General features: G+C 45.4%; 1 protein-coding gene across 2 annotated transcripts in view; it reads right to left on the bottom strand.

Annotated features, from left to right (window-relative positions):
• The window catches only part of PLA2G4A (phospholipase A2 group IVA), a 705748-nt gene extending 679219 nt beyond the window's left edge, over positions 1-26529 (bottom strand). For both annotated transcript variants that reach the window (XR_013840026.1, XM_079981351.1), the window contains exon 1: positions 26410-26529. The gene's annotated coding sequence lies outside the window, so the exon portion shown is untranslated. The remainder of the gene's footprint in view (positions 1-26409) is intronic.
• Between the last annotated feature and the right edge of the window lie 265 nt (positions 26530-26794).

Consider the following 26794-nt stretch of genomic DNA (forward strand, 5'->3'; position numbering starts at 1 on the left):
TGAGAATGAAAACAAAAGTTGTAAAACTCTGCAGTTCAAAGGTGTTAAGTCGGCGATAATTAGCCACAAGAAGGTTAAATACTTTTCTCATAACAGTAAAACTCAACAATGGAAGAAAGGGCTCCATACGTCAGGCACCATTCAGAACATCCGCTCATTGTGACTCAACAATGGCATTACTTTGAAGTTGTATATTTGCTTTTATTGAAGTATGATGTGATACCCTTGGTCGGAGTGCACAATTTTTTAAAAAATAAGCTTGTGTCATTTCCATTAGGTAGCTCTAAATGTCTGTTCCTTAAATAAGTGGAAAAGGAAAGTAACAAAGGCTATGCCCTTTATAGTAGTCATTTATTATGAAGTATTATTGCAACTTGCTGGCATCTTCTCAAGAATAAGCTGAATCCTGGAACTGGATATGGGTGAACCATTCAAGGGAGTATGACTCCACCCAGACTAGACATATCCCCAGCCAACTGGTCTAATGAGTGCTTTGCTATCAGTTCTAATTTATCTGGCTTGAACTTTACTCAGTAGACCCGTTGGCTGGCGATATGACTGGTATGGTTGGGGGTCAGACTCGCCTGTAAGATTCAGGTTGGTGGCTTCAACTGCTGAATTCCACACTGCTCCTATTGTAACCCAGGCTACCTGTGCCAGCTACAGCTGCTTCAGGTAAACAGAAACTTGGCCAACATGCTCTACCAAATAGTACTAGTACTAGAAAAATTACCGTATTTTTCGCCCTATAGGACGCACTTTTCCCCCCTCCAAAAATGAAGGGGAAATGTGTGTGCGTCCTATGGGGCGAATGCAGGCTTTCGCTGAAGCCTGGAGAGCGAGAGGCACCGACCCCTCTCGCTCTCCAGGCTTCAGGAAGCTATCCGCAAGCCTTGCGAACCTGGCGGGAGTTCCCGCAGGCTTGCAAGGCTTGCGGATAGCAGCCTGCAGCCCGAAGCACGGGGCGCGCTCTGGAGGGCGCCCCGTGCTTCGCGCAGATGTCCACAAGCCTTGCGAGCCCGGCGGGAGTTGCCGCGGGGCTTGCAAGGCTTGCGGATAGCAGCCTGCAGTCTGAAGCATGGGGCACACTCTGGAGGGCACCCCGTGCTTCACGCAGATGTCCGCAAGCCTTGCGAGCCCGGCGGGAGTTGCCGCCGGGCTCGCAAGGCTTGCGGATAAGAGCCTGTTCTGGGGGCTGGGGAGAGTTTTTTCTTCTTTTTTCTTCTTTTTTTTCTTCTTCTTGTTTGTAAGATTTAAAAGCAATAAATATTATTTTTTTAAAAAGTAAATGAAAATTGTTGGAAAAGTCCTGCTAGCACAAAATCCACGCCTATTGGCAGGTTAGAGTCAGCATATTGTACCTGTATCTTCTGTATTCTGAAAAATATGCACTGGTTACCAGTGTTTCCAGACCGAGTACTGCTTTCAGTCTAAAAGCTCTCATCTCCCCGGGTTCTGACTATCTTAGGGAATATCTCCTTCCACACTTACCTCCTCAGCAGTTAAATGTGTTGGATAAACAGCTTCATATAATCAACATGCTTAACTCTAACCAATGCATGGAGGGGTTAATACAATAGAGTAAACTGTACTGTCAGGCTTAGAAATGTCCACTTCCCCTCACCTTGGGAGGGACTAAGTAATCAAGCCTTTGTTCACCCTCGGTCTACCTGAGAAGCTGAACATATAAAGAGATTTGAGCTGGTTGCTCCAGCTCAGACCATATGGCAACCACAAGCCACTCTTGAGTTCTTATACCAGAAATTTAGGAACTTTCACCACTTTGTAACTAACCTAAGTTTTACTGCTGCGCAACTTTTCTGTCGCACATGAAACTGACCTTTGGAGACCTTTGTAAGTAAACCATTTTTAACTCACCAAACGTGGTCTTTTTCTTTTTCTATGCTGGGGGTGTGGGAAATTTTGGAAGGAGCTTTGAATGGTATAGTTTAAAGGTCTAACAGCTTGTATTTCCACACTTTACTTTTCTGCATCTCTTGTGATTTTAAATCTCTGCTGAAATTCTCTCACCAAAGAGTGCTTGCATCAACCCTGGATCTTGGCATCCAGGAATTCTCATGTTATACCTATTCCTTTACCTTGGACCAACAAAACGGGAGTACCAAACACCTAACAGGCCACAAAATACAACTGGTGGGCTGCACTTGGCTTGGTGGGCCAGAAATTGTCCAGTCCTGTTGAAAATCTTCTTTAAAAATGAACTCCAATGATCCTTAAAGGCTTCATCATCCTTTGGGAATGCAATCAAACCAGTCCAACTGGCTCATGCAGCCACAGCTAATGACTAACTGATAACTCTTGAAGAGGTTCGATAATAAACCCAGCTTTCTCACATTCTGCTGCATAGGGTATTGCACAATTAAGTACTTGAAGGTTTTAAAGTGCTTTCGCCTAATTTATCCAACCTTGGTCACTCTATGAAACAGATCCCCTGACTAGATATGCTTCCTTGCTTTCTCAAACTATCTATGCCTTCCCAGGAGACACTAATGACAAAGCAGTGACACAATGAGGAGGGGGGGTTGTTGATGGGTGAGAGTTGTTGCTGCTGGTGGTTTGTTGTATCTTTATTTTAGATTTTGTCGTGATATATGTGGAAATCGTTCAGTTTGGTTTTGTATTTTTGTTTAATGTTTCATTTATTTGAAATAAAAAACTTAAGGTCTTATATATATATATATATAAAATAAATGTACCAAGCAAACACGTACATAAATATATACACCACATGTCTGAAGCAGCACAGGAAAACAGCCCTGAAACTATTTTTACTCCCAAACTGACCAAATGTTTTCTCTGCAAGGTTGAAGGGAAATGGAAAAGCCTCCCCATTGTCTTTTCATTCACAAATCCTGTCTTAAGGGTATGTCTGTGTATGAATAGGGTGAGCCTATGACCTGGCTCAGGAACTAAGTATTTATCATTACGAAAGACTGGCCAGGCTCCCCAGGGTATCCAATCAAGTAAGCATTAACAGGTAACCTGCCTGACAGGAGGTAAACAACGCACTCAGATTTCTGTTGTAGACTGCCCTTTCTGTGATGTAGGTATGATGTGTCTGGGGGGTGGTCTTGAGCTACACCTCTTTCTGTGATGTATGTATGATGTTTCTGGGGGTGGTCTTAGACTCCAGGGCGGGCAATTTAAAATGTCTATATAAGGGCAGGCACACCTTGGTTCGGGGTCCTCCTCCTTTCCTGCGTGTGAAGGGGGCACCCTGTTGCAACAGTTCAATAAAGATCAGGCTTACTAGCTGCTTTGCTTCTCAATATTCTCTGGTTGGCCTCTGTTACTTTCTCCAACCGATGGAGAACCTGCAAAAGACTCTATAAGGGCTCTTGTGTCCCCCATAAAGTAATAAGGGCAGATTTTCGTTTATTACAGTGGTACCTTGGTTCCCGAATGGCTTAGCTGACGAGCAAATCGGCTCCCAGACGCCACAAACCCAGAAGTAAGTGTCCCGGGTCGCAAAGGTTTTTCGGAAGCCAAACGTCCGTTTCGGCTGTCGGCATTGTTTCTGGGGCCAATCAGCCAATCAGAAGCCGTACCTTGGTTTTTGAACAATTTGGAAGTCGAACGGACTTCCAGAGCGGATTGAGTTTGAGAACCAAGGTCCCACTGTACTTTGGTGATGCTGTAGTTATGCATTCATTTCAACTTGCAAGCAGACTTGAGCATGGTTTGAACTGTGGAAAGAAGGCATGTAAATAAGAAAGTAACTGGCTTTGGCTGCTGCAGTTTTTCTAACCTCCACATGAACACAAGCAGAACTTGCCAGAATTCTTTCTTTCTACAGAGCTCCTGAAGGCATGTAATCTCTGCCTCCCTTTGCATATGGCCACCCTATGGCAGTGATGGGGACCTCAGGGGTGGCCCTCCAGACCCCTCAACCTGGCCCCTGAAACTGTCCCCAAGCCATACCCTCTCCCTAGCTACATTCTCTCACCAGCCCTGCTCCACACCCCAAGTGTTTTTCCTTGGCTGGAAACGTGTCCTTGGAACGCCTTCACTTCCTGGTTGGATAATATTTATTTTATTTACTTATTGAATTTATATAATGCCCTAAACCCAAGGGGGGTCTCAGGGTGGTTCACAGAATAAAATCAAGCTATAAAACCACAAAATACATCATAAAAATAAAAACACTAACCCAATAAAGGTAAAGGGACCCCTGACCGTTAGGTCCAGTCGTGGATGACTCTGGGGTTGCGGCACTCATCTCGCTTTATTAGCTGAGGGAGCTGGACTACAGCTTCTGGGTCATGTGGGCAGTATGACTAAGCTGCTTCTGGCAAACCAGAGCAGCGCACGGAAACGCCGTTTACCTTCTCGCTGGAGCAGTACCTATTTATCTACTTGCACTTGGACGTGCTTTCGAACTGCTAGGTTGCCAAGAGCAGGGACCGAGCAACGGGAGCTCACCCCATCACGGGGATTTGAACCGCTGAACTTCTGATCGGCAAGTCCTAGGCTCAGTGGTTTAGACCACAGCGCCACCCACGCCACCCCCCCAAAAAACACATTTTCAAAGGGCATAGGATGTACTGTATTTCTTTGTATTTTAGAATCTGCATTACCACACAATGCCATACATCAAATTTAAGATTGAATGAATAAGAATAGTAGGGGTTTTTTTGGTCCAAGTAATGTATGCTTTGGAGTCAGCAATGGGCACAAACTAACCTACCGTATTTTTCGCCCTATAGGACGCACTTTTTCCCCTCCCAAAATGAAGGGGAAATGTGTGTGCGTCCTATGGGGCGAATGCAGGCTTTCGCTGAAGCCAGGAGAGCGAGAGGGGTTGGTGAGTACCGACCCCTCTCGCTCTCCAGGCTTCAGGAAGCTATCCGCAAGCCTTGCAAGCCCAGTGGGAGGTCCCGCGGGCTCGCAAGGCTTGTGGGCAGCAGCCTGCAGCCCAAAAGCTCAGGGGACAGCGGGGAGGCGGAGCGCCACCATCCTGCTATTCCCGGACCTGGTCTGGAGGCTGGCGGGGGGAGAAGCAAGCTTGCTTTCCCCCCCCCCCCCGCCAGCCCCACAAGCTCGCGGGATAGTGGGGAGGCGGAGCGCCACCATCCTGCTATTCCCGGACCTGGTCTGGAGGCTGGCAGGGGGGAGAAGCAAGCTTGCTTCTCCCCATCGCCAGCCCTCAAGTTTGGGGGACAGCGGGGCAAGCCGCTGCCCCACGGAGGCTAGAGAGGCTGTCCCTGAAGGCAGAAGAGGGAGACGGAGCGCTCTGTCTCCCTCTTCTAGCTTGGGGATGGCTGCGCAAACCTGGGGGGGAAATAAAAATTTCTTCCTTGATTTCCTCCCCAAAAAACTAGGTGCGTCCTATGGGCCGGTGCGTCCTATAGGGTGAAAAATACGGTAACTAATCAGTGAAGAAATCCTTGAATCACTTTTGTAAGGAAGGGCAAAGTAACAGCGCCAAGAGCGAAGGAAAGGATGGCAAGCATCTCTGCACAATTTGGACAGAAAACCTACTAGAATTGCACGGGTACAGGCAGGGAACCTGTGGCAGCCATTTTGTTTGGACCACTGGATGGAGCTAGCAGCTCACACAATTCATGAACTGCTTTACAATCGGGATTTAGCTTTCTTGGCCAGCATTTAATCTATTTTGCACAAACACTTCATTTCAACTCCAGAACACTTTAATCCAGCGTTTAGGAATGTTGCCTTAAAGTTACATTTTTAAAATAAATTGAAATAAATGTACAAACCGCTTCATCGATAATAGAGCAGGGCATGCGAGTGTGCACAAAAACTAGCCTCGTGTATGAAAGAGAAGATTTGTGTAAATTGCTCCAACTAATTCTGCCTCTGTCCCTGGCAGGCTGAGCAGAAGTGAATGCCACCTCCAGGCTGGGAAAGGTTTCTGCACCTTCCAGTGTAGCGTGGCGATCAGTCCAAATTGGCTTTCAGAATATTTCTTCCATTTTTCTACACAGAAATGACACATGAGCAAGCCTATTGAGTAGAGTAATGGAACAGTGTGTGATTCCAGCTAGGAAACCAAGATCTGTGAAACTAGTTCCCCATAGCCAAGAGGTTCTTCTGGTGCATGTTTCTTGGCCATCTGTTATGGGTGCTTTAGCAGAGATTCCTGCATTCCAGGGGGTTGGTCTAGATGACCCTTGGGATCACTTCCAACTCTACAATTCTAAATTAACTAGGAAGCATACTTTCCATCCCTTCCACAATGGGCCATGTTAAGCTAAGACAAGTCATTTGGCCGGCCACTGTGAGAACAGCACATTGCGGTTCTCAACCTGTGGGTCCCCAGATGTTGTTGGACTACAACTCCCATCATCCCTAGCTAGCAAGGCCAGAGCTCAGGGGTGATGGGAGTTGTAGTCCAACATCATCCGGGGACCCACAGGTTGAGAACCGCTGGGCGGCCCTTTGGTGTGATCCTGCAAAGCTCTTCTTAAGACCTACGACTGCTTCCCAATAGTAATATAAGTCCTGCTACCAGAAGGTCGGCGGTTTGAATCCCTGCGACTGGGTGAGCTCCGGTTGCTCGGTCCCTGCTCCTGCCAACCTAGCAGTTCGAAAGCACCGCAAAGTGCAAGTAGATAAATAGGTACCGCTCCGGCGGGAAAGTAAACAGTGTTTCCATGCGCTGCTCTGGTTCGCCAGAAGCGGCTTAGTCATGCTGGCCACATGACCCGAATGCTGTACGCCGGCTCCCTCGGCCAATAAAGCGAGATGAGCGCCGCAACCCCAGAGTCGGTCATGACTGGACCTAATGGTCAGGGGTCCCTTTACCTTTACTGCTTCACAAATGCCTGTAAGCCCAGAGTATCCAAAAGTCCTACAGGAAAGTAGAGCATCGCTTCTGAGAAGAGAAGAGAAGGGAAGAGAAGAGAAGAGAAGGAGAGAGAGAGAGAGAGAGAGAGAGAGAGAGAGAGGAAAGAAAGAAAGAAAGAAAGAAAGAAAGAAAGAAAGAAAGAAAGAAAGAAAGAAAGAAAGATGAAGTCTTCCCAAAGATACTTGAGAGGGGTACCTATGCTAAATCTGGACAACAAAATGATGCATATAACCTAATCAACTGCTATTATTGCTTCCTCTGGGTGGATTAGGGCTTTAAATCCTATGATTCTAAGACAGCAGCTCCCCACAGCCACATGGCAAACTGTTTTGAAACTATTTCAGGGCTTTCCAAAATCAGTTTATGATACAACACGGGAGTTGGCGGTTCAAGGGGGTTGGGAGGGAGCAAAACATTTCACAACTTGGACACAACTTGCACAGCGATTTGCGTCTCGGCCTTTTTCTCTTCCAAGTTCACATATCATCACATCTGCATGCTTATCCTCGGCACAGGTGTTGTAAACAAAATCAATCTGCCCTTTTTCCCTTATGGGGTATCCAAGAGCCTGTATAGAGTCCATATAGAGCCCGTAGGAGAAAATAACAGAGGCCAACCGGAGAATATTGAGAAGCAAAGCAGCTAGTAAGCCTGATCTTTATTGATCTGTTGCAACAGGGAGCTCCCCTCACACACAGGAAAGGAGGAGGACCTCGAACAACGGTGCGCAATGCCTTATATAGACATTTTAAATTCCCTGCCCTGGAGCTCCAGACCACCCCTCCATACATCATACATACATCATAGAAGGGGTGTAACCCAAGACCACCCCCCCCCCCAGATACATCATACCTACATCACAGGAAAGGCGGTCCACAGCAGAAATCTGAGTTTGTTGTTTATCTCGTCTGACAGGTTACCTGTTAATGTTCACTTGATTGGATACCCTGGGGAGCCTGGCCAGTCTTTTGTAATGATAAATACTTAGTTCCTGAGCCAGGTCACAGGCTCACCCTATTCAAACACAGACAGACATACCCTTAAGGCAGGATTTGTGAAGGAAAAGACAATGGGGAGGCTTTTCCATTTTCCTTTGACCTTGCACAGAAAATATTTGGTCAGTTTGGGAATCAAAAATGGTTTCAGGTTGGTCTTCCTGTGCTGATCTATGTGCGTGCTTGGTTGGTACGTTTATGAACATTTATTATATATCTAAGACTTTAAAATTCTTATCACACAGGACAAATCAAAACCGCTAAAATTCAGGCTTTGGCCCAATGTTTTGTTAATGCTAATTTCACTTTTGTCTCTGCTCTACAAACGACATCATTCTGTTTCCTCAAAGTCCGCAACGGTTAGCTTCACGAAACACGTAAAAACTTCATAGAATCATAGAATTGGAAGAGACCACAAGGGCCATCGAGTCCAACCCCCTGCCAAGCAGGAAACACCATCAGAGCACTCCTGACATATGGTTGTCAAGCCTCTGCTTAAAGACCTCCACAGAAGGAGACTCCACCACACTCCTTGGCAGCAAATTCCACTGTCGAACAGCTCTTACTGTCAGGAAGTTCTTCCTAATGTTTAGGTGGAATCTTCTCTCTTGTAGTTTGGAACCATTGCTCCGTGTCCGCTTCTCTGGAGCAGCAGAAAACACCCTTTCTCCCTCCTCTATGTGGCATCCTTTTATATATTTGAACATGGCTATCATATCACCCCTTAACCTCCTCTTCTCCAGGCTAAACTTGATCCAGATTCCCCTTGCTTTCCTCCCCCGCAAAAAGAGGACCGGAAGGAATCGGTAACATGTGGAAGTTTATCTGCTGCCTTGTTTTTAAAACCTGTAAAAGGCTGACTTGCTGACACCTCTCCAAAAATTGCATCGTGCTAGGAATCACATCTGCAGGGAAATCTACTACAAATGGTGACGGGGGGATTCCCCCACCCTACCCGACAGACACAAGCTTTAACCTCAAGGCTGAATCATGGTTACGCTTTGTAGGGAAATGGTCCATAATTGTGTAATCCAAGAATGACACATACCTCTGGGATGAGAAGAGCCCCGGCTATTGCGGCTTACAAGGGGCTGGGTTGTTATAACAGACAGCTAGAATAAGGCCACCACCTTTAAATCTGGCAAATGATGAGCAATCCAGCATTCACTTTTTCATTCTTCAGTTAGAAGAGGAAGCTAGGTAAAGGTAAAGGGACCCCTGACCATTAGGTCCAGTCGCGGCCGACTCTGGGGTTGCGGCGCTCATCTCACTCTATTAGCCGAGGGAGCCGGCGTACAGCTTTCGGATCATGTGGCCAACATGACTAAGCCGCTTCTGGCGAACCAGAGCAGCGCACAGAAATGCCGTTTACCTTCCCGCCGGAGTGGTACCTATTTATCTACTTGCACTTTGACGTGCTTTCGAACTGCTAGGTTGGCAGGAGCAGGGACCGAGCAACGGGAGCTCGCCCCGTCACGGGGATTTGAACCGCCAACCTTCTGACCAGCAAGCCCTAGGCTCTGTGGTTTAACCCACAGAGGAAGCTAACAAGGGCTTATTGCTGCCGCAAAAATCTCCCAAGAAATACGGGAGGGCTGGCTTCAACTTGCTCTTGGCTGCTTCTTCCATAAGCACTATGTAGTGTTTATTACTGACTGCAGCAACAGGAACTGAGGTGCCACAGGGCAATGCATTGGCATGGGCCCAGACCTGTTATTAAATTCCCTGGGGCAGCAGGTTGTATTTTGGCACCCTAGGCAAAATCTTACAATGCAACTCAATATGCACCTTCTACACAGAGACACTAAGATCCCTGGCACGTTTATACACACAATACCTGCCAATTTTTGAAAATCTTGGAAAATAGAGATTGCTGGCATTTATACACCTCGTTTATCCACCTAAAAATATGTGCTGGAAACAAGAATGTCTGAGAAGGTTTCTTCAGATGCTTTAAGATGCAGAGAAGCTTTAAATTTTGTTCTGCTCAAGGTATTTGGGTTCAGCTAAGACCTGCCTAGCTTGTTGGCTAAGAAACCAATTAGGCAACCACCATGTTGAAATGTGAATAATTAAGCAAGTAGATAAATGTCTTAAAATGCAGTAAAGAACTGCACTAAACCTATCAGCTAGAATATTATATACACAGAAATAAAGGTGAGCAGGTTTCAACAAAGGAAGTGTGGCTTTTGAAAGTGAAAATTAAGAGAGCAAAATGATGAAGTAATTAAAAAATATTACAGCCAAATGAAATCACAGGCAGGATTTGAGATAAAAGCAGCAGAAGGAGAATGACAACATAATTGCAATAGATAATTTTTTTGTAATAGATACTCATTCAGTAACTGTGTCAAGGAGTTACACACACACACAAATGGATATGCATAGGGCCTCTGAACATGGCCCCTGAATATGCTGGCCAGTGGGGCTTTTCTGAGGCACATGTGGTAGTGAAAAATAGGCCTATATGTGCTCTTCAATGCAAAATATATCGTAGCGTCAGCTGTACCAGTTTCATTTCTTTTTAGTGACCTTCCCCAAAAGCAGTGGTAGCAGTTGTTGTTTAGTCGTTTAGTCATGTCCGACTCTTCGTGACCCCATGGACCAGAGCACGCCAGGCACTCCTGTCTTCCACTGCCTCCCGCAGTTTGGTCAGACTCATGCTGGTAGCTTCGAGAACACTATCTAACCATCTCGTCCTCTGTCATCCCCTTCTCCTTGTGGCCTCCATCTTTCCCAACATCAGGGTCTTTTCCAGGGAGCCTTCTCTTCTCATGAGTTGGCCAAAGTATTGGAGCCTCAGCTTCACGTTCTGTCCTTCCAGTGAGCACTCAGGGGTGATTTCCTTCAGAATGGATAGGTTTGATCTTCTTGCAGTCCATGGGACTCTCAAGAGTCTCCTCCAGCACCATAATTCAATTCTTCAGCGATCAGCCTTCTTTATGGTCCAGCTTTCACTTCAATACATCACTACTGGGTAGCAGAGTAGGTGCTAACTAGACTTCTGCAACTTCCTCGCCACCTCATGCTCACTGGGAATAACACAACATTGCCAATGGTCTTGAAGCATTGTGGGAAGAAGTAGTAGAGATTGCCAGTGGAGGCTGTCATGTTTCTTTCTGCACACTGCCCCAGGAACAATACTACAGTAGTACCTTGGGTTACATACGCTTCAGGTTACAGACTCCGCTAACCCAGAAATAGTACCTCGGGTTAAGAACTTTGCTTCAGGATGAGAACAGAAATCATGCTCCGGCGGCACGGCAGCGGTGGGAGGCCCCATTAGCTAAAGTGGTGCTTCAGGTTAAGAACAGTTTCAGGTTAAGAACAGACCTCCAGAACGAATTAAGTTCTTAACCTGAGGCACCACTGTACTTTGTTCTTGTACATGCCACAAAAGCAGGCCATACAAGCACAAAAGAGTGTAACACCAAGCATGTACATTTTCCCCAAAATGTATTTTTTTCCCCATTTTAGGAAATGATATACAGTGATACCTCGGGTTACAGACACTTCAGGTTACAGACTCCACTGACCCAGAAATAGTACCTCAGGTTAAGAACGTTGCTTCAGGATGAGAACAGAAATTGCGTGGTAGTGGCGCAGTGGCAGCGGGAGGCCCCATTAGATAAAGTGGTACCTCAGGTTAAGGACAGCTTCAGGTTAAGAACGGACCTCCGGAACGAATTAAGTTCTTAACCCGAGGTACCACTGTATAATGAGTTGGGGGTTTTTTGTTGTTTTTTTAAAAAATAACCTTTTCTAAAAAACCTGAAGCCTTCCTTTTAGGAACCCTAGGTGCCGAAATCCCAAGGGAGCAGAAAAGACTATTTATGTACGTGACCATGGCTACACGGATGTTATTGGCCCAGAGATGGAAAGAAGATAAAGTCCCTACCGGAGAAGAATGGCAGATGAAGTTGATGGACTATGCCCAAATGGCAAAAATGACCGGAAGAATCAGAAACCAGGAAGACCAAAATTGTAATAACGAATGGGGGGGAAAATTTAACTTATCTTAAAGACCATTGTAAACAGTTAGGATTGGAATATCACTTGTAATTTAATAGTGAAATTTGGATATAACGGAGATGTAAAAGATTTGGATCATCATAAAAGATGCAGGAGGAAATGAGTAATAAATAGGGCCCATAAAGGGGAGGATGCAAGTCTAGGAGATTCCTTGGAATCTTGTTTTTATTATCTATGTTCAATATATGACTGTAAAATTTTAATCTGAAAAACCAAATAAATAAATTTCCAAAAAAATGTACATTTTTCATGCCAGCCTATAAATGTGTCCATATTTATAGTCTGAATACAGGCAGTGACCAACCACACCCTGTTGTGCCCCTATTCTGTTCTGCTCCACCTCACTCCGTCCCTGATCAGGGAAGTTTTTAATGTGTGATATTTTACTGTATTTTTGGTTTCTATGGAAGCCGCCCAGAGTGGCTGGGGAGGCCCAGCCAGATGGGCGGGGTATAAATAATAAATAATAATTATTATTATTATTATTATTATTATTATTATTATTATCATCATCATCATCTGCCTTCTTCCAAGTCCAAAAGGACCCGCTCACTGGCGATCACACGTCAATTGGACACGCCTAAAATGGTCACCACCTGTAATTTATTTTGTCGATTCCATAAGGAATCAACAACTTGGACGAAACTTCCAGAGTTCTGGCTCTGGGAAATGGAGCTACAGTGACACATTTGAGCTACTTCTTTTGTAGTAAAGGGTAAAGGGACCCCTGACCATTAGGTCCAGTCGTGACCGAGGAATCAACAACTTGGATGAAACTTCCAGAGTTCTGGCTCTGGGAAATGGAGCTACAGTGACACATTTGAGCTACTTCTTTTGTAGTAAAGGGTAAAGGGACCCCTGACCATTAGGTCCAGTCGTGACCAACTCTGGGGTTGCGGCGCTCATCTCGCTTTATTGGCCGAGGGAGCCGGCGTACAGCTTCCAGGTCATGTGGCCAGCATGACTAAGCCGCTTCTGGCAAACCAGAGCAGAACACGGAAACGCCGTTTACCTTCCCGCTATTTATCTACTTGCACTTTGATGTGCTTTCAAACGGCTAGGTTGGCAGGAGCAGGGACCGAGCAACAGGAGCTCACCCCGTCACGGGGATTTGAACTGCCGAGCTTCTGATCAGCAAGTCCTAGGCTTGACATATCTCACTTTGCATGTCATGAGTCTATCTCATATATTAGTTTCACCTTTTAAGTTGAATTACTGAAATAAATGAACTTTTCCATGGTATTCTAATTTTTCGAGTTTCACCTGTAGAATTCACCACGAAATTATCTTAACTGTGTCAACATGGCCCCAATGAGAAGAGATACAGCACAGGAGCAAAACACACGGTTTGAACGCCAAAGACTCCAGATTCAACCCCTGAGATCACCAAATATGGCTGGGAAAAGCTTCATCCGAAATCTTGGGAGAGTCGCTGCTAAAATAATGCACATGTTACAGAGCTAGTGACCAAATGACCCAACTTGGTATGAGGCAACTTCCTGTGGGAAATGAGGACTCTGTACAGTACTTGCACCTCACAGTTCTCTCCCAAGATTTGGCTGCATCAGGCATTCACACTCCGGCAAAATTATTATGCAAGGGGTGCAGCAAGGATGCAGTTAGCTCTGCCGCCCCACCAAGGCCCAGCGCAGTTGCCTTATCCATTCACAAAAGGCAACTGTGTGACTTGAGGCGCCTTTTCTAAACATGCCTACTCCGTGCACATTTTAGAACCTTTAAAAAATTTAAGTATCAAGTTTCCAAAATGTGTGGGTAGCCTCCACGGATAAAAAAACAGTTTCCCGCATCTCATGTTGTTGTTGTTGTTTAGTCGTTTAGTCGTGTCCGACTCTTCGTGACCCCATGGACCAGAGCACGCCAGGCACTCCTGTCTTCCACTGCCTCCTGCAGTTTGGTCAAACTCATGCTGGTAGCTTCTAGAACACTGTCCAACCATCTTGTCCTCTGTCGTCCCCTTCTCCTTGTGCCCTCAATCTTTCCCAACATCAGGGTCTTTTCCAGGGAGTCTTCTATTCTCATGAGGTGGCCAAAGGATTGGAGCCTCAGCTTCATGATCTGTCCTTCCAGTGATCACTCAGGGCTGATTTCCTTCAGAATGGATGTTTGATCTTGTTGCAGTCCATGGGACTCTCAAGAGTCTCCTCCAGCACCATAATTCAAAAGCATCAATTCTTTGGCGATCAGCCTTCTTTATGGTCCATCTCTCACTTCCATACATCACTACTGGGAAAACCATAGCTTTAACTATACGGACCTTTGTTGGCAAGGTGATGTCTCTGCTTTTTAAGATGCTGTCTAGGTTTGTCATTGCTTTTCACCCAAGAAGCAGGCATCTTTTAATTTCGTGGCTGCTGTCACCATCTGCAGTGATCATGGAGCCCAAGAAAGTAAAATCTCTCACTGCCTCCATTTCTTCCCCTTCTGTTTGCCAGGAGGTGATGGGACCAGTGGCCATGATCTTTGTTTTTTTGATGTTGAGCTTCAAACCATATTTTGCGCTCTCCTCTTTCACCCTCATTAAAAGGTTCTTTAATTCCTCCTCACTTTCTGCCATCAATGTTGTATCATCTGCATATCTGAGGTTGTTGATATTTCTTCCGTCTATCTTAATTCCTGCTAGGGATTCATCCAGCCCAGCCTTTCGCATGATGAATTCTGCATATAAGTCTCCTTCAAAGAGTTGGAATGGGTTTGAACTGGTGATGCAACAGCATGGAACTAGGACTCTCACCTACATGGAAACTTTGTGAGTTTGTAAATGGCTGTAGAGTCACGTTTCTCAATCTTGGGTCTCCAACTGCTATTGTCAAACTACAATTCTCATCATCCCTGACCACTGGTCTTGCTAGCTAGGGATGATGGGCATTGGAGTCCAACAATAGCTAGAGAGGGACAGAGAGGGGAACCAATCATATCTTAGTTTGGAGATGGGGAATTATCTTGTACCTGGTATTTATAGAACATTTTTACCTCTACGATTGTCTAAAAATTAATAAAGCTTTCAATAGGATCTTTCACGAGTGAACTGGCACACCAGACCCCTGCCTCTTAAACAGATGCTTTTCATTCCTTATTAGCACAGCACATCTGGATAAAAAAAGAATTCAATTGATCAGTAAAATAATAAAAGAAGAGTGATAATAAGATATGTGAAGAAAGGTGATGCAGCTCTGTTGAAACACGTTGTTGTAACCTAGGGCTACTACAAAGCAATCATTCCACAGTTTATTACTAAAGATCAAATCAGCTGCTACTCCTTTATACAGACTCCTTTTCCTTAAATAGTAAGAGCTGAGGTTGGCATCACATGAACACAACAGTTTATTTATTTTGCTTACCAGGGGTACCTTGTGGCACAGTGCCAATTGACAAGGGCATTTCCAGAAACTCTTAGGCTGGAATTTTATACACACTTACCTAGAAATAAGCACCACTGTACGCAGGAAGACTTATTTCTGAGTAAACGTGTACAGGATTGCACCACATACCTGGCTGACAGGTATGTTCTGCTTTTCATAACAACTGAGACAAATAAAGGACTCAATTTTTTCAAGTGCTATTTTTTAGATGATAAGCACTCAGTATCTGTGCCAGGCAAAGACCGATACTAGTCATTTTGAATAAATTTTAGCACAGTGTAGGCAAAGCTAAAACAAAGTTTTGTACTCCAAAAGGATCTAGTCTGGCCGTTTAAATGTAGAGGAATTTGCAGAATGAAGTGGAATGCATTTCAAAGGCTAGAACACCGGTGAGGAATCCTCAGTCCATGTGTTAATCTTGGCCTGCTCAAGTTTCCAGATTGGTCCTTGCAGCCATTTTTTTTAACCACCTATCAATCAGGTGACATCACCTGAGGGTCAGAGGGTTCAGTCCTGCTTGGTTCTGCTGTGCACACTTGCTCCCCATACAAAACTCTGTTTCTGAAGAAAGCAGGACTGGTCTCTCACCCATCCGCTGATGGGCAGGGTTTTAATCCTACCCACACTGACCATCTTTGACAGGCGGGTGGTCCTGCCCACCTGTCAATCACCTGACAGCGGTATGACAGGAGATGAATGATAGGTGGGCTGTTTTTCCTTTTACAGTGGCACCTCAGGTTACATACGCTTCAGGTTACATAGGCTTCAGGTTACAGACTCCGCTAACCCAGAAATAGTACCTCAGGTTAAGAACTTTGCTTCAGGATGAGAACAGAAATCGTGCTCCGGCGGCGCGGCGGCAGCAGGAGGCCCCATTAGCTAAAGTGGTACCTCAGGTTAAGAACAGTTTCAGGTTAAGAATGCACCTCCAGAACGAATTAAGTACTTACCCGAGGTGCCACTGTACAACGTTTCTTTAGAAATTTAAGAAACTCCATGAGTTGGAGATTTTATCTTATTTTTTAAAAACGACATCTCTTCTTTAATGCCTAGTTTCTAAAACTATGGGGCAATTCCTCTTGGAGAAAGAACTGGAAGATCTCCCTCCATATATCTACATGACAAACTTGTATCAACTTCATACCAATTTTAGCCACGGCTTCTGCCACAGTGTCCCGGGAACTGTAGTTTGGCACGGTTATTAAGAATGACCTTTAAGAGCAGGCTTCCTCAACCTCAGCCCTCCAGACTTCAATTCTCATCATCCCTGACCATTGATCCTGCTAGCTAGGGATCATGGGAGTTGTAGGCCAAAAACATCTGGAGGGTTAAGGTTGAGGAAGCCTGTACAGTGGTACCTCAGGTTATATACGCTTCAGGTTACAGACTCCGCTAACCCAGAAATAGTACCTCGGATTAAGAACTTTGCTTCAGGATGAGAATAGAAATCGTGCTCTGGCGGCACGGCAGCAGCGGGAGGCCCCATTAGCTAAAGTGGTGCTTCAGGTTAAGAACAGTTTCAGGTTAAGTACGGACCTCTGGAACGAATTAAGTACTTAACCCGAGGTACCACTGTATTATAGATCCCAACATACACCAAAAACTGCAATTCCTAGAAGAGGAATGACTGATGAACCAGTTTGATTCTGTAATACCTGAAACTGTTCTTAACCTGAGGTATCACTTTAGCTAAAGGGGCCTCCCCCTGCCGCCACGCCACTGCTGTGCAATTTCTGTTCTCATCCCAAAGCAAAGTTCTTAACCCGAGGTACTATTTCTGGGTTACTGGAGTCTGTAACCTGAAGCGTATGTAACCTGAAGTGTCTGTAACCTGAGGTACCACTATAAAGTACAGTCAAACCCCAACCAGCAGCGTTGCTAGCCCCTTGGGTGCCAGACGCGGCTTCCGCTTGAGTGCAGGAAGCTCCTGCAGCCAATCGGAAGCTGTGCCTTGGTTGTCAAACATTTCGGAAGCCAAATGGGTTTCCGGAACGGATGAAGTTTGACAACCGAGGTTTGACTGTAGTGCTCTCCCAATTTCATCAGAGTCTTAGGAGGCAATTCCAGAAGACAGTGCAACCTGGTGGAGGTAGTTCAATTTTTTTTTTAGAAGCACTGCTTTAGTTTGCAACTTTTGTGATTTTAACTTGTGCATATTCAGCTTTATATGTGAAGGATGAGGAGGAGGAGAAGAAGGAGAAGGAAAAGAAGAAATAATAATAAATAGAAAGGGGCAGGCTTCCAAGAAAAGAAACTTTGGTAATCCCAGACACCATTGCATCCAATGTGTTTTTACTATACACCATTTGGGCTTTAGGGGCATAGCTGTCAACTTTTTCCTTTTCTTGCAAGGAATCCTATTCAGAATAAGGGAATTTCCCTTTAAAAAAAAGGAAAACGTTGACAGCTATGTTTAGAGGTGATCTGAAAACATAATTCCCACCTAACTTGTGAGCTTACTTTAAACTACAAGATATCTTTGAGAAGCCATCAGCAGCTGCTGTTGAGATCTTTCTCTCCCTCACAAATAATTTACACAGCAGGAAATTTTGTAAGACTCTTTCTTCATAGAATCATCCTGCTGCTTTTCTTCATATTTCACAATAAACTGTTTCACGTCAGTGGTGAAAGAGCTGAATCAGGCCACTGAAAGGAAGCTTTTTAAAAAAATGTAGTTATCAATATTCCTTTTTTACAGATCAACACAACATAGATGACTTAAAAAAAAAAGTACTCCCGACCCATTGAATCTGTCAATTTTTATGAAGACCATCTTATTGAATGAAGCGAAATGCATGTTAAATATTATAATGTTTTGTTTTGTCTAGTCCACTCCGCTGCTGAATTGCTGTGATGTCCTCAAAAGAGATGGAGGGACGCAGGTGGTGCTGTGGGTTAAAGCCTCAGCGCCTAGGACTTGCCGATCGAAAGGTCGGCGGTTCGAATCCCTGCGGCAGGGTGCGCTCCCGCTGCTCGGTCCCAGCGCCTGCCAACCTAGCAGTTCGAAAGCACCTCCAGGTGCAAGTAGATAAATAGGGACCGCTTACCAGCGGGAAGGTAAACGGCGTTTCCGTGTGCGGCTCTGGCTCGCCAGAGCAGCGATGTCACGCTGGCCACGTGACCCGGAAGTGTCTCCGGACAGCGCTGGCCCCTGGCCTCTTAAGTGAGATGGGCGCACAACCCCAGAGTCTGTCAAGACTGGCCCGTACGGGCAGGGGTACCTTTACCTTTACCTTTACCTCAAAAGAGATGAGATGGGGTTGGGGCAGGAGGGGGGATAAGATTATTACTGACCCACATAAATTGAACATTGCTGAATAGCTGACGCTAAAAGCCAAACGAGGTGCTAATTTTAATTTGTGCAGTAAGCAGAAGCATCTGTGTTTTACTTTATTTAATTACAGGCACTGGAGCCAACAATCATTGGGACCATAGAGACTGGCAAAAGAGGTGGTTTATCCCATTCCAACACATCCAGGACAAAATTACACCCCCTCAAACGGGTTTGAGGCTTACACCTCTGTCTCCTGCATGCTGGTGGTGGTCCAATGACAACCCCCCTCCTCTTCCTCTAATTAATTAAAGAAAAAAAAACAAAAAACAACCAGGCATGGCTGCAAACTGCACATCTAACATAGCATCTAACTTAGTCTGGGAGAGCAGAACCCTGGGAGAGGAGGGTTTGAATCCCCACACAGCCAGGAAGCTAACTGGGTGACCTTGAGCCAGTCAGCATCTCTTAGCCTAACCTACCTCACAAGGTTGTTCTGAGGATGAACTTGTACACCACATTGAGATCCTTAGTGAGATCCTTAGCCTTGGTGAAGACCTGATGTTTTCATCCCCAAAAAAGGTTTTGATTTGAGTTTCCATTGAAATGAGGCTGCATTTTAATGTTTTGATGTAACCCGAGGTACCATTGCAGTGATGTATGGAAGTGAGAGCTGGGCCATAAAGAAGGCTGATCGCCGAAGAATTGATGCTTTTGAATTATGGTGCTGGAGGAGACTCTTGAGAGTCCCATGGACTGTAAGAAGATCAAACCTATCCATTCTGAAGAAAATCAGCCCTGAGTGCTCACTGGAAGGACAGATCCTGAAGCTGAGGCTTCAATACTTTGGCCACCTCAAGAGAAGAGAAGACTCCCTGGGAAAGACCCTGATGTTGGGAAAGATGGAGGGCACAAGGAGAAGGGGATGACAGAGGACGAGATGGTGGGACAGTGTTCTCGAAGCTACCAGCATGAGTTTGACCAAACTGCAGGAGGCAGTGGAAGACAGGAGTGCCTGGCGTGCTCTGGTCCATGGGTCACGAAGAGTCGGACACGACTAAATGACTAAACAACAACAACAATTTCAATCCATTTGTTTTTATATCGGTTGTTCGCCACCCTGACCCCAGTCTTGGCTGGGGAGGGCGGGGTATAAATAAAAATTTTTTTTATTCTTATTAGAAGATGATAAATGTGATATCAGAGTTGTGGGTTCAAAAGATTCCTGCATTGCAGGGAGTTGAACTAGTCGACCCTTGTGAGCCCTTGCAACTCTGCAATTCTATGATTCTATAAATGTAATTATTATTATTATTATTATTATTATTATTATTATTATTATTATTTGAATTTATATACCGCCCTATACCCAAAGGTCTCAGGGTGGTTCACAGAATAAAATCAAGATATAAAACCACAAAATACCTAATAAAATAAAAACAACAACCCAACAGCACCCCCCCCCCAAAAAAAAAACATTTTAAAGGGGTATAGGATGTAAATCAGATCAGCCAAAGGCCTGGTTAAAAAGGAAAGTTTTCGCCTGGCGCCTAAAGGTGTATAATGAAGGCGTCAGGCAAACTTCCCTGGGGAGAGCATTCCACAGATGGGAAGCCACTGCAGAGAAGGCCCCGTTCTCGTGTTGCCACCCTCCGGATCTCGTTAAATAAATATAAATAATAGTCCTAAGGCTGCATTTTGTACCAGGCAATAAACCTATGCCAGCACAATGATGTACAGTACTTAAACAAGATTCCTTGAGGGAGCAAATAAGAGGTTTAAGCAATTTGTGGCTCTCACCCACTGATGTCTACGAAGACATGAGATGCTGCTTTTGTACCCAGGACCTCCCCTTCACAGAACTACAATTCCCACAATCCCATGGGAAGAGGGAATAGCTGTTAAACCACTTAGTGTTCTGGATATGCTTGCACACCCCCATGCACAGTCCCAAGAATTCTTCCAGCAAAAAGCTTCTAATCCATCTAAGAATGAGATCTAATCTCCTCAAATGGAGCCTCACCTATTCAATGCAGGATTCTGCCTCAAAAGCAATTTCACTTGATCCGCCACTTCGTCTATCAGGTATGCAGTTTGGGTTGCACTTGTTTAAAAGAATTCTGTGCCCTAAACAGGGTGGATTTGATTTAAATCGAATCGATTTAAAACACGATTTAAAACGCTAGTCAGTAAGACTTGATTTAAATCGTTATTTTTTTACAGAAAGACTCATTCTTGCTGGTATAATCTTAATATTTACAACCAGATGAAAGTGTCATTTCTGGAATAATAAATTTTCAGGGTAGTTTTTACAGTTATATAAAAAATTACTGATTTGATTATACTCTTAGAAATACATAGAGAGATGATTATGAAATTATTGTGGGGTTTAATAAGTTAACTGTTTATATTTGGACAACTTTTCTGCTGCACCTTATTGGAAGGAGAAAAATGATCATTTCCTGAAGAACAATTTAAACAATTTATTTAACTAAAACAGTAACATTATAGCATACGTATCCATGTTTGTTAACTAATGTGGTTAAACAAAAACAAAAAAAATGTAGACTGAGTTTTAGCACACATGAAAAACTTATTTCCTGATGAATAGCCTCTGGACTATGTAATTTAAATAGAATGTAATTTAAATAGAAAACGATATTTAGGCAGATTTTCCCTCCAAAAGCATTTTATTTTAAAAATCCAATTTAAATTTTAAAAAAATCTGATTTACATTTTTTTAAATCTGACTTTTTAAAAAAATTTTTAATCATTTTAAAAATCATTTATTCACCCTCACCCTAAACCAACTCTCAGGGCAGAAGTGGACAACAGTTAGGTTTCAGAAGCTCAAGACAAGCCCAGACAACCTGCCATACAGGATCTCTGCTGAATCAGAACCAGTCAATCTAGTCCAGCACCGTTTTGCCTCCAAGATGGCCACAAGCAAAGCATCAAGGTAACAACCTTCAACTGTTACTTGCCCCCAAAATCTGCTTTGAACACAGATTCTCTTTAGCCTCCATGACCAATACCTCTTGACACACCTAATCGTCCATGAACTTGCCCAGTATTTTGTTTTTAACAATCTAAGCTAGTGGCTGTCAGCACTACTTTAAATAAAGCAGTTTTTGTCTGTACTTGGGGAACAAAATGGGGTGTAAAGGGTGGGGTAGTCCCTCTATTGGGGGACGTATTATGCTCCTTCTGGGGGAATTTGACCACCTTTGGTCCTCACCATGCACTCAGATCTCACCTGTGGCTCCTGGAAGCTGCCAGCATGTGACAGCAGCCACATGCCTGGAACGGCTTTGATTGGCCAGCTAAACCAGGTGATGGTAGCCAATGGGTCTCTTCCCCTGTGTGGATCTTCCCCAAGTTAGGATCTTCCCCTGCGTGCAAAGACAGGCTGCAGCAGACTGAGTGGACGAGACCAAGAGTTGGTCCAGTGGTCAAGAAGGTGGTTTCAACACATGTCGTAGCGGGAAATGAGGGGCAGCTGGGGCTTATCCACCTTGGAAGGTAGCCCATCTGGGAGAAGGAAAACTCTAATCCTAAATCTCCACTGCCTTGTGGGGTATCTTTGGGAGAAGAAAATGCTAGCAGATCTGGAGTGGAGTCCCTAAAACAGTTGGATAGCGCCTTGTATGCCTACTTCTGGCAACTTCTGCAACCAAACTAGTGCCAAATATCCCTTTTTTATGCTTTTACAATAAATGAGTACATCCATATCACAATATTATTCATTATCCTTCTACATTGTTTGACTTCCCCGCACCTCCATGGGTTCCTTTTTACTCTTAGTTATGCTACATTATTATTATTATTATTATTATTATTATTATTTATTATTATTTATACCCCGCCCATCTGGCTGGGTTTCCCCAGCCACTCTGTGCGGCTTCCAACAACTAAAATACAATAACCTATTAAACATTAAAAGCTTCCCTAAACAGGGCTGCCTTCAGATGTCTTCTAAAAGTTTGGTAGTTAATTTTCTCTTTGACATCTGGTGGGAGGGCCTTCCACAGGGCAGCCGCTACTACCGAGAAGGCCCTCTGCCTGGTTCCCTGTAACTTGGCTTCTCGCAGTGAGGGAACCGCCAGAAGACCCTCGGCGCTGGACCTCAGTGTCTGGACAGAACAATGGAGGTGGAGACGCTCCTTCAGGTATACTGGACCGAGGCCGTTTAGGGCTTTAAAGGTCAGCACCAAGACTTTGAATTGTGCTCGGAAACGTACTGGGAGCCATTGTAGGTCTTTCAAGGTCTTTCATATCCTTTCAAGGTCTTTCATATCCTTCCACACCTTCTAATTCAGCCTTCCTCAACCTCGGCCCTCCAGATGTTTTTTCAGACTACAATTCCCAGCATCCCTGACAACTGGTCCTGCTAACTAGGGATCATGGGAGTTGTAGGCCCAAAACATTTGGAGTGCTGTGGTTGAGGAACCCTGTTCTAATTGATTTAGCTGCTGTTCATATGTCTTGCTTTGCTTTATTTTGGACCACATCAATGAGGGGGCAGCCCAGGATCTCCACACACACTGCCCAGGCTTGTGCCCTGGAGAGGTCACTTTGGTTTGACTTCACTCCCAGAGGCGCACTGCATTGTCTCTTGAGACAGACGACGACAACAAAGGCAAAATGCCCCCCGATGATCTGGAGAATGTCATTAATACTATGCCAGCAACAACTGTTAGAAGTAAAGAAGCAAGACTTCCAAAGACCATAGCCTTCTCCTTTTTATTTATAAGTTAGTCTCAAGCACACCAAAGAGAGGTTTTATAAACTGTGTAAAACACAAAAAGTAAGCTGGAGTTTTTTTTTTTAAAAAAAGATAAGTGTAAAGGACCCCTAGACGGTTAAGTCCAGTCAAAGGTGACTATGGGGTTGCGGCGCTCATCTCACTTTCAGGCCAAGGGAGCTAGCATTTGTCCACAGACAGCTTTCCGGGTCGTGTGGCCAGCAGGACTAAACAGCTTCTGGTACAACGGAACACCGTGACGGAAACCAGAGGGCACAGAAACGCCGTTTACCTTCCCACCACAGTGCTACCTATTTATCTACTTGCACTGGTGTGCTTTCAAACTGCTAGGTTGGCAGGAGCTGTGACCGAGCAACGGGAGCTCACCCCATAGCGGGGATTCGAACCGCCGACCTTCCGATCGACAAGCCCAAGAGGCTCAGCACCACCCGCATCCCTGGAGTAGCGAACCTGTGGCCCTCCAGATGTTCTTGGTTGGCCCCAGCCAACACAGCCAATGGTCCTGAATGATGGAAGCTGTGGTCCAAAGATGTCTGATTTCCCATCCCTGAGTTAAGGATGCAGTTGTTGATTCTGTTCATTATCCCAGCATCACTCTATGAATTGGCAGCAGCTGTGCCTTTAAATGTGCAACTAGCATAAGCTTAGAGGTGGTACCTCTGCCAATTTGGTGCTGTGGTTAGAGCAGGGTGGGCAGGTTTTCGGGTTATGCGACCTAGTTTGCATTTCTGCTTAAACTACCAATATCTACCAATGAGAGCCAGCTGCAAAACCAAAAATGGGGAGGAGCCACTCCTCTACTGCATCCCAGAAGGCAGGCATAGACAAACTCGGCCCTCCAGATGTTTTAGGACTACAACTCCCATCATCCCTAACTAACAGGACCAGTGGTCAGGGGTGATGGGAATTGTAGTCTCAAAACATCTGGAGGGCCAAGTTTGCCCATACCTGAAGGCATACAGCAAAATAACCTGTGTGTGTTAGTACAAATCGACTACAGAGTTACAACAGATCAGGGATTTGAGAACCAAACTCCCCAACAGGCCAGTGGAAGTGCAAAAAGAACTGGTCAAACTTACATTCATAAAATTGCAGTAAGGAGAGGTACAGAAAGGTTGACAAGCGATTAGCACAAGGCTAAGCCGCAGGTTTTTGTTTCCACTTGCCATTTCGCTTGGTGTTACAGTGGTACCTCTGGTTAAGAACTTAATTCGTTCTGGAGGTCCGTTCTTAACCTGAAACTTTTCTTAACCTGAGGTATCACTTTAGCTAATGGGGCCTTCTGCTGCCACTGCGCGATTTCTGTTCTCATCCTGGAGCAAAGTTCCCAAGGTACTATTTCTGGGTTAGCAGAGCCCGTAACCTGAAGCGTCTGTAACCTGAAGCGTCTGTAACCCGAGGTACCACTGTATTAAATTAATGGGAGTCGGAAACTCTTGCTGATCTACTGTCAAATGCCTAGAGATCTACTAGCAGATAGATCTACCTGCTCCCAGTCCCTGGGTTAGACTGCCTGACTAGCATGACTCAGCTGTGAAACAGCCCACTCGGAGTGACCTTGAGCCAATCTCTTTTTCTCTCAGCCTAACCTACCTCACAGGGTTGTTGTGAGGGGGAAAGTGGGCAGAGGAAGGAACAATGTAGGTCAGGGAGGACAGGTGGATTAAAGTCAAAATTAAAATAAATGTAAAATTATTTCAGATGGGCCTGCCACAGAGACTAGGGCTCCTTAGGTTATAAGGCTGCACATCTTGGCTTGGGTTTAGCCCTGCACCGAAAACACTTATGAAAATCTGCGTTCCACACCGAGATCTCAGGCATTAAAACACTTTTGCACACTATTCCTGAGTTTTTCCTGCAGCACCTAGAAATGCAAATATTAATATTAGATTGCATGCTGTTTTTTATCAAAGGAGAATGAAATCACGTTTGGAATGTGAAACATCAGGGTCACCAGATAAACTGAGGGAAAGAAAACGCAAGCAATCTACAAATTATGTGGATGCTAGAGTAAGCAGAGGCAGATATCAAACAATATTTGCACGTGTGTGTGCGCGCACACACAAAAAATCCTTCATACTTCAGCCCCTTGTGAGTTCATTCAGAACTGCTTGCTGTATTCCACGGAGTTAACTTCCTCTTGGTGTGTGCAGAGTTGCAGTCTCAGTGACAGAAATGCTCTCTGGGCACTGGGCATATTTTCAATTTCACGCTCAAAAATCCTGGCTCCCCCCCCCCCTCCTTTTGCATTAGGAAGCTGCGCAGAGCGAATGAAGAAACTGCCAGCTCGTTTGCTAAAACATCTCCGTGGCCGTTGCGAAACTTTTTGCCTCCTGGCCTGAAGTCTCCCTGCTCAGCAGTTGCTTCAGCCAAGGCATGCGTGCGCTTGCCTCTCATCAGTTAAGGGCGGCTTTTAATCGAATCGCTTCTTCCCATTTTGCAGGCGGAGAAGCTGAGGCCACCCTACAGAGGCTTGCACTCGCGTAGAAAGGAAGGCTGTGGATACTTTGCGCGCTTGATCGCCATCCCCACGAAAGCACGTGAGAACAACATCACGTGCTGGGATGCACCTGGGATAGCTCAGTGGTTAGCGCATGAGACTTAGGGTCGTGGGTTCGACCCCCACGTTGGGCAAAAGATTCCTGCAGTAAAGGGAGGTTGCAATAGATGACTTCGTGGTCCCTCCCAACTCTACAAATCGATGATTATTAGCTCCATAATGACAGGCTCCTTACTTTTCTCTGGTCCCTAGAGAGGTAAATAACATGCAACCTCACCCCCCCATCCTTGACCCACGCAAAGAAACACAACAAATCAAAGCTCCGTAATACCCAGGGCATGAGAGCATATCCCGTTTGCAACTGCCCAGGCGACCCAAACATCTCCTCTAGCCCGTGCCAATCGCAATCTGACCAGCTGTTTGCCAAAATAACTGACAGAACCGCAGAATTCGTGTTTCGTTTTTGCATTCCTTCCTCTCAAGTTATTTTTAAGGGACCGTGCGATGCGCTTCCTTATTTCCTTCCCGTCCCAGCTTCTTGCGAGCGAACCACCCCTAACCCAACCCAAAGCTCAGTAAGGAAGCCCCGTGCGCCCCCGCGCGCCTCCTTCCTCTCCAAAGTCGCCCTACTTACAGTTGCAGCGCCGTCTTGGAGCGCTCGGGGATCCTCCGGCGTCGCGCAGATCTCCGCTTTGCGAGCCGCGCGCACACGCATGCACTGCGTCTCTGTGTCTCTCTTTTCTTTTGAGGTCTCTCTCCTCCCCTTCTCAGGCGGGCTGCCCGGGAAGAATTGCCATTCGCGAGCCGAGCGGGGGCGGGCGGAGTCCCCGGCCAAGTCAGCTGGCCGCTGCCTCCAACTTGAAGGCGGCGCGAGAAGGCGCTCAGGCTGCGGAGAGGAGAAGCCCCGGCAGCCCGGCTTTGGACTTCCGAAAAAGACAAAGGAAACCCTTCTTGAAACAGGGGCCAGCTCCCTTCTCTTCACATTCACACTCGCGCAAACACATCTAATCTTAAAATAT

The sequence above is a fragment of the Podarcis cretensis genome (assembly GCF_951804945.1).
Source record: "Podarcis cretensis genome assembly, chromosome: 6".
In the NCBI taxonomy this organism is placed as follows: Eukaryota; Metazoa; Chordata; class Lepidosauria; order Squamata; family Lacertidae; genus Podarcis; species Podarcis cretensis.